Source organism: Euprymna scolopes, chromosome 14, assembly GCF_053919585.1.
Source record: "Euprymna scolopes isolate OS-2025 chromosome 14, ASM5391958v1, whole genome shotgun sequence".
Classification (NCBI taxonomy): Eukaryota; Metazoa; Mollusca; class Cephalopoda; order Sepiida; family Sepiolidae; genus Euprymna; species Euprymna scolopes.
This window is the reverse complement of record NC_136495.1, coordinates 56,996,498-57,005,763: the sequence shown is the minus strand read 5'-3', so window position 1 is coordinate 57,005,763 and position 9,266 is coordinate 56,996,498. Positions and strand designations below refer to the sequence as shown.

Sequence of the window (9,266 nt, the reverse complement as noted above, 5' to 3'; positions counted from 1 at the left end):
CACGAAGTTACTAACCGGAAAAGGCTGGATTCGCAATGTGATGGGAAGAAAGCTTAGGTCGATCTCAATGGTAAAAATTAATAACCAATGCGAAAGCGATATCAAATCCTTAGTCGGGCGTTAGCCAATAAGACGGCAAGCAAACAAACGTACATATATAAAGTGGAAACACAGTTGGTTTATCATCATTATATTATTACGCTTATCGCTCCGTCCGTTATCATGCTGTGCATCCCTAAAAAGAAAAGTGGAATACTCCAAATAAAACTTATGACCCCTGAAAAGCAAAGTGGAATATATATATATAAAAAAATTTGATGGTGTCGTTGTTGAGGCAACGCTAATAAAAATGATTTGTCTTTCTTGACCTTTTGGCTAAGATCAAAGTGTAGTATCTGTTCTTCAGATGCTACATTTCAATTTCTTCTCTCTTACTGGAGGAGAAATCCTTTACGACTAAGACAATTTTTCTCCACGTTAAAAACGACCCTGGTGTCTAAATCTGTCCCGTAGGGAGGCATTGTGAATAGGTACTACGTTTAATGTAACAAAGTTTTAATATTAAAAAAGTAACTGGGAAAAGTAATTTCTGGAAAATGTCACTTCTAATTAATTATAAAATGTCACTTCTAATTAATTATAAAATGCACTGGAAATGTCTCTTCTAATTAATTATAAGATGCCCTGGACAATGTCTCTTCTGATTATATTTTTTTGTTTACTTGCCTCCCCACAAAGATAGAGTTGGACATGAGGTCGGTTAAAAATTTTGGGGAAACCAGCTCCCCAAAAGGGGTACTCTGATCAATAACAAAAATAAAAATTGTATCAGTAATGAAGGATTTCTCCTCCATTAACCAAGACCAAAAAAGGGGGATTTAAGTCACTGGAATGCTGAGACTGATACTACACTCAGAAATTAATGTTGAAGCAATGGTTGCCTAATCTCTAACCGTGTTAATGTTTTTATGTATTACTTTCGAAACGCTGCTGAAACAGTTTATGATTTAAACATTACTTTATTTCAAGTATATTTTAAACAGTAGGGTTGGGGATATAAAGTCATTCCCGGAAATTACTTAAACCGTTTAAAATTTAAACATTACTTTATTTCATGTATATTTTTACCAGTGGGGTAGGGGATATGAAATCACTCCCGAAAATGGCTGAAACCGTTTATGCATCAAACATTACTTTATTTGATGTATATTTTTAACAGTGGGGTGGGGAATATAAAGTCGGTCCCGGAAATGACTGCAACCATTTACGTTTTAGACATTACTTTATTAATGGCTGAAAAGTTTACGATTTAAACATTACTTTATTTAATGTTTATTTTAACAGTGGTGTGCAGGATATGAAGTAGTCCTGGAAATGGCTGAAACAGTTTACTATTTAGACATTACATTATTTCATGTATATTTTTAGCAGTGGGTTGGGGGATATGAAGTCAGTCCCGGAAATTACTGAAACAGTTTACGATTAAAACATTACTTTATTTCATGTATATTTTTAACAGTGGGGTGGTGGATATGAAGTCAGATCTGGCATTGAATTTGATAAGCGCAAATATATACTAGCAGAAAGCGTCGCCCAGTATTGAATGAGATAAGTGGAAAACATATAGTAGCAGAATAACCAGTGTCGCCCAGGATCAAATTCAATAGGTAAAAGATATATACTAGCATAATATGCGGCGTCACTCGGGATTGGATAAGATAGGTGGAACATATATACTATGAGAATACCCGGAATCGATTGATGTGTTTGTAATTAAATAATAACCCCAGACAATATATCACAGTTATTATTTAAGTAAGGGGGAGCGACATAGTGGCTTTAAGTTATGAAAATTATTGTCGAAATTAGTAACATATCCAAGAATTATGAAAAATGATGAAATATGAGTTATTTGATTGGTGTGTTTGTAATGAAATAATAAGCCCATACAATATATCAAGGTTCTTATATTAGTAAGAGGGGGCATAATGTGGGTGTTTTATTATAAAAAATGATTGCCGAAATTAGTAACATATCCAACAATTATGAAAATGATGAAATGTGAGTTATTTGATTGATGTGTTTGTAATGAAAAAAGCAGCCCAGCAAATATATCAAAGTTATTATTTTAGTAAGGAGAAGGCTATAAGGTGTGTTAAATTTATTAGAAATTATTGTCGAAAGTAGCAACATATCCAAGAATTATGAAAAATGATAATATGCAATTTAATGAATTAGTGTGTTTGCAATGAAATAATCAGACCAGACAATATATCAAAGTTGTTATTTTAGTAAGGGGATGATGATGTGGGTTAAAATGATGAAAATGATTGTCGAAATTAGTAACATATTCAAGAATTATGAAAAATGACGAAATGTGAGTTAAGTGATTAGTGTGTTTGATATAAAATAATTAGCCCAGAAAATATATCAAAGTTATTATTTTAGTAGTGTTTATTAATGTGTGCAAAAAATATAAAAAGTGATTGTCGAAATTAGTAACATATCCGAGAATTATGAAAAATTATGAAATGTAAATTAATAAATAGTTGTGATTTTTATGAAATGATTCGCCCAGACAATATATCAAAGTTATGTTTTAGTAAGAGAAGGCGATGAGGATGGTTTACATTATAAAAAATATTGTTGAAATTTGTAAGATATCCAAGAATAACGAAAAATGGTGAAATATGAGTTAACTGATCGGTGTGTTTATAATAAAATAATCAACCCTGACAATACATCAATATTATTATTTAAGTAAGGGGAAGGCAATAAGGAGGGCTAAAATTATGAAAAATTATTGTCGAAATTAGTAACATATCCAAGAATTACGAAAAATGATGAAATGTTAGTTGATTGATTGGTGTGTTTGTAATAAAATAATCAGTCCAGACAATATATCAAAGTTATTATTTTAGTAAGAGAGGGCGATAGGGATGATTTTAATTACAAAAAATAATGGTCGAAATTAGTTACATATCCGAGAATTATGAAAAATTATAAAAGCGAGTTTATTGATTGGTGTGTTTATAATAAAATAATCAGTCCAGACAATATATCAAAGTTATTATGTTAGTAAGAGAGGGCGATAAGGATGGTTTTAATCATGAAAAATGACTGTCGAAATTAGTAACAGACAATATATCAAAGTTATTATTTAAGTAAGGGGGTGATGGCGTCGGTTTAAATGATAAAAAATGAGTGTAAAAACTAGTAACATTTCCAAGAATTATAAAAAAAATGATAAAATGTGAGTTAATTGATTAGTGTGTTCTAATGAAAAAAATTAGCACAGACAATATATCAAAGTTATTATTTTAGTAATGGGGGAGCTATAAGGTGTGTTTAACTTATGAAAATGATTGTCGAAATTAGTAACATATCCAAGAATAATGAAAAATAATGAAATGTGAGTTAATTGATTAGTGTGTTTTAATGAAAAAAAATAGCACAGACAATATATCAAAGTTATTATTTTAGTAATGGGGGAGCTATAAGATGTGTTTAACTTATGAAAAATTTGAATGTCGAAATTAGTAACATATCCAAGCATTATGAAAAATAATGAAATGTTAGTTAATTGATTAGTGTGTTGTAATGAAAAACATCATCCTAGACAATATATCAAAGTGATTATTTTAGAAAGGGGGAGCTATAAGGTGTGTTTTACTTATGAAAAATGCTTGTCGAAGTTAGTAACATATCCAAGAATAATAAAAAATTATGAAATGTGAGTTAATTGATTGGTGTGTTTGAAATAAAATAATCAGCCTAGACAATAAACCAAAATTATTATTTAGTAAAAGGGGAGGTGCGAAAACATGGGTTAAAATTGTGAAAAATGATTGTTGAAATAAGTAACATATCCAAGAATTAAGAAAAATAATGAAATGTGATTGTATGCATTAGTGTGTTTGTAATGAAATAATAAGCCCACATAATATATCAAAGTTATTATTTTATTAAGGAGGCGGGAGATAATGTGGGTACAAATTATGAAAAATTATTGTCGAAATTAGTAACATATCCAAGAATTATGAAAAATGATGAAATGGAGGTTAATTAATTGGTTTGTTTTAAATGAAATAAGCATCCCAGCAAATATATCATAATAATTATTTTAGTAAGGTTGGACGATAATGTTGCTTAAAAATATAAAAACAAATATTGTCGAAATTAGTAACATATCCAACAATAAGAAATGATGAAATGTTAGTTAATGGATGTGTGTGCTTGTAATGAAATAATCAGCCTATACAATATATCAAAGTTATAATTTTAGTAAGGTGTGCGAAATGGTGATTTACAAATGATGAAAAATTATTGACATAATTAGTATCATATCCAAGAATTTATTACATATGAAAAATGTCGCTGTGGATTTTCCAAAGGTTCCACTAGTAATTATTATTATTATTATTATTATTATTATTATTATTATTATTATTATTATTTCTACTAGATACATATGTGTCCTTTTTGTTAGTCTTATTTTTGTCATGATGTCCACTTTTTTTTGTTTATTTTGTTTCCATTGCTTTTATTTAATATTTTGGTATTATCTGCTTTAATTATTGTCTATAAATTTTTGCAGCAGCTGTACGATAACTTTAGATTATTGAAAATTTTGTGTAAGGGATTCGTTACGGAGAAGTGCTTTTCGATGAGATCTAGAAATTCCTTGATAAGTTTTGTTTTTAACATTTGACTGTATAGCGCTGTGTACCAGATTATATTTCTTTTTCTTCTGTTTTTAGTTTTCTTATAGTTATTGGAGTTGTTGCTAATATTTGATATCAATATTTTTGTATTCACTATTTTTAGTGCCCTTTCGTAGATATTGATTGACCTGTTAAATACATTTTTATCGCTTGAGTTATTGCTAAGTCTACTTAAGATCGAGTTATATATATATATATGTATATATATATATGTGTATATGTGTTTATATATATATATATATAGCGAAGTCACTATTTAACCGTATAATCGTTTCAAAAAACAACAAGTCTAAATTTATAAGCGATAAAAATAACTAGATATATAGATATAGAGAGAGATAGATATACATTAATATATAGGTATATAAATATATATTGGTATATTTAGGCAGTATTATTTCATTCAAGCAAATACTATTAAATGCAACGGAAACACTTTGCTTTATGATTCTTTTTTTTTTTAATTTTCCATTTTCAGTATAATGTTTTTGTATCTAAATTATAAATATTAATAATAGTTCAGTAGTTGTTGCTGTCACGAGCGCTTTCGATTTGTCCACGAATCATCATCCGGTGTTGAAGTAAAAGTCCGAAGGAGCGATAATGAGAATTAAAAGTGAAAACTAAAATGCACAGTAAACGGCGATAAGTTGAAATTTATAGAGTCGATTAAAAGTCAATTAAAAATATAGGCTGATTAAAATCAGCAAGTTGGCGGACACTGTTAACAAAGTCCGCCCAATACGAACTATGCGAGACATTTTAGAACGTTACTGCTTTTCTCGAATGCGATACTATTTATAGTGGGTTGAAAGGTTCTAATATATGACGTTTTAAGAATTTTAATTTTTTTAATATTATTTTCAGGTTGTATAATTTTTATGTTGTCAACGAGGCCTTTCTAAGATTGGATGGGGACAATAATGTCCTTTTATCAAATGTTTATATATAGCACTAGTATTATTTAAATGCATGGTTTTACACAAACACACACACACACACATATATATATACATATATATATAAGTATTACATATATAATATATATATATAATATATATATATTACATATACACATATATATGTATATATATGTATATATATGTATATATGTAAAACATGTTTAACATGTTTTATTAACTACTTGTTCTTATGGATATATGTATATACAGTGATGATCATATTTATTGGCACGGTAAAATAAAAGTTAAATTTTGTCTAATAAATTCTAAAAAAGGGATTAAATTAAAGAAAATAACAAAGTATATTATGTATTTTTAACTGGCCTTTCCGATGCAGCAATCGGATTTTAGAAAAAATAAATAACAAAGGAACAACAAACATAATTGCAAAAAACCCCTTGTTCAAAATTATTGGCACGATTTATTTAATAATCAATTGTATAGCCTTTGGCCTTGATTACCTTCCTCAGTCGCTTTTCATAGTTTACAACCAAGTTGTTGCACTCTTCAGTAGTAATTTTAGCCCACTCTTCCTGACAATAATCCTCCAATTGAATAGCATTCTTAGGCTTCCTTTGCATTACCCTCAATTTTAATGTTCTCCATAAATTTTCAATTGGATTAAGGTCTGGGCTTTGTGATGGCCACTCCAAAACATTAATATGATTGTCCTCAAGCCATTTCTTAGTCAGTTTAGCCGAATGCTTTGGGTCATTATCTTGCATGAACCACCAACGACGACCAAGTGAGAGCTCTTTAGCAGAGTCTTTCAGGTTTTCATCCAATATTTTAACATAATCTTCCTTTTTCATTCTACCTGTGACCTTAACAAGTCGCCCTGGTCCAGAGGCAGCAAAGGATCCCCAAAACATCAAACTGCCTCCACCGTGCTTCACTGTGGGTATGGTGTTCTTAGGCAGGAAAGCTTCGCCAGATTTGCTGTAAATATAAGACACTTTATTATGGCCAAATAACTCTATTTTCGTTTCGTCAGTCCATAGAACACGTTTCGAGAATGCAACATCTTTATCAATATGACGTTTTGCAAAGGCTAGCCTTGCTTTCAGGTGCATAGGCTTCAATAAGGGAGTCTTTCTCGGACGACATGCTTTTAAACCAGCTCTCTTCAAAACTCTACCAACTGTATGTCGAGATACATTCACTCCAGAGGTGCTCTGTTCATCAACAATCTCCCCAACAGAGATCCTTGGGTTTTGTTTTACTTGTCGAACAATTTTCCGTTCATCTCTTGGGGAAAGAATCCTTTTCTCCCTCTACCCTCTAAACTCATAACGTGGCCTTGCGATTTGAACTTGTTTATTATGGCTCTAACAGTGGATTTGGGAAGGTTTAGCTTCTTTGAAATCTTATCATAGCCTTCCCCATTGGTATGGCATGCTACAACAAGCTTCCTGACGTCTTCGCTGTGTTCCTTAGTTTTAACCATGGCGATTGAAAATTATAATTTAGTCACTTATAATAGTTTAAATAAATCGCTATCTAAAAATTATCTGAAAAAAATTATTCACTGAATTAGCGTTAAACAAGCATAATATGGCTATAAAAAAGTTCAGAAAGCACGTAAACCGGAAATTGATTGATATTATACTGATACTAAAAGAAAAACAAAGCCGTGCCAATAATTTTGAACAAGGGTTTTTTGCAATTATGTTTGTTGTTCCTTTGTTATTTATTTTTTTTCTAAAATCCGATTACTGCATCGGAAAGGCCAGTTAAAAATACATAATATACTTTGTTATTTTCTTTAATTTAATCCCTTTTTTAGAATTTATTAGACAAAATTTAACTTTTATTTTACCGTGCCAATAAATATGATCATCACTGTATATGTATATATATTTATCTAGAAATATATTTTCTTATTATATATCAATCCTTATATGAGAAGCTCAATGTGATTACAGAGCAATATATGGAATAAATAACAAAAATTTATATTCCAAAATTCATGATGTTGACCATCTTATAATTTATTCTTTTAAATCAGTCGATGTATATAATTCTTGACAGTATCTGTTTCGTAGCGCAAAATCCATCACTTAATTGTTATATCAATTAGTGAGTCAAATATGCCCTTAACTCATCAGAAGAATTAGCAACAATCAATCCGCCAAAAGGAATTTAAATGTGATTTGACATGATTAAAATCCGAAAATTAGAAGAGAAGCTGCAGTTGCTTTTATATTTTTCCATTACGCCATATTGAATTTATCAAACAAAGTCATTAAACCCAATTATTTTATATATATATATATATATACATATATATATATATATATATATATATATAATGAACGTGTCTGTGTGTATGTCTGTGCACATTTCCCTACGCAATAACTCTGTCAATTTTTAGTCTGCAGACTCGAAATTTTATATACAGGGTACCGAGATTTGGGAAAATCTTTGTAATCCATTTACGGCCAGAATTTTGGCTGTTAATGGGGTCAAAGTTCAACGATATGACCTTTGAGAACTCTACCAAACTTCTCCGTAAATTTTGGGTAAAACAATATAAATTTTATATATATTTTATGTGGACATGGATCTAACTTAATAACTTGATTTGAGTCCAAAACAATAAATCTTAAGGGGTCATAATAGGGGTCAAAGTTTAAAAAAATTGACCTCTGTGATCGCTACCAAATTACTCAGTCAATTTCTGGTCTAAACATTTGAAATTTTACATAAAGGGTATTCAGAGATAGGGCAAACTTTTTAATTGGTTTGGGTCGAAAATTTTTAGTTACCAATATATAAATGTGATATATATGCATGTATGTTAGCATGTATGCCTAAAACTTTCGACAGAGGCGACTGATTTTTTGCAAGATCAGTATCGTTTTGAAGTTCGGCTTTTCAAACGACAAATATCGAACAAGTGGCTAAAAACATTAATATCTTCACCTTAAACTGGGCAGTTTTCTACAGAGCGTCGCTGTTTTCGCCAATAATTTTGAAAGTCATCCTCTCCTTTAGATTGTCTAGCCTTAATTAAAACCTACGTCACCTCTGGCTTGCCAGTGTCGTAACAGCATGTTGTTTCCCCGTTCGTTTCCTCCTTCGCGGTACGGGTTCGTGCCTGCCTTCCTACTACCACTTTTTTTTTGTTGCTCAACTTGCACATCCAAACACCCGGGAAACGCCGGGCTGAAATGCTAGTATATCTATAAAAGTGAACTTGTCTGTGTGTGTGTGTCTGTGTGTGTGTATGTGTTCATTTCCCAATACAATAACTGTCAATTTTGATGGGCAATTCGATATACAGGGTACTGAGATTTGGGGAAATCTTTCTAATACGTTTTCGGCCAGAAATTTGGCTGTTAATGGGTCAAAGGTCAACGATTTGTCCTTTGAGAACTCTACCAAACTCCTCCTCCGATAATTTTGGGTATAAACAATTGAAATGTTAGGTATAGGTTCCATGGAGATGGCTCTAACTTAATAACTTGATTTGAGCCCAAAACAATACATGTTAAAGGGTCAAAATAGAGGTCAAAGTTAAAAGAAAGTCACCGCTTTTTTTTTGCTACACCGTACACCTGTAAACACCCGGGCAACG

At 30.8% G+C, this 9,266-nt stretch overlaps 1 pseudogene; it reads left to right on the top strand.

Annotated features, from left to right (window-relative positions):
• The first annotated feature begins 354 nt into the window (after positions 1 to 354).
• Positions 355 to 493, top strand: LOC145293552 (U2 spliceosomal RNA; annotated as a pseudogene).
• Positions 494 to 9,266: the final 8,773 nt, after the last annotated feature.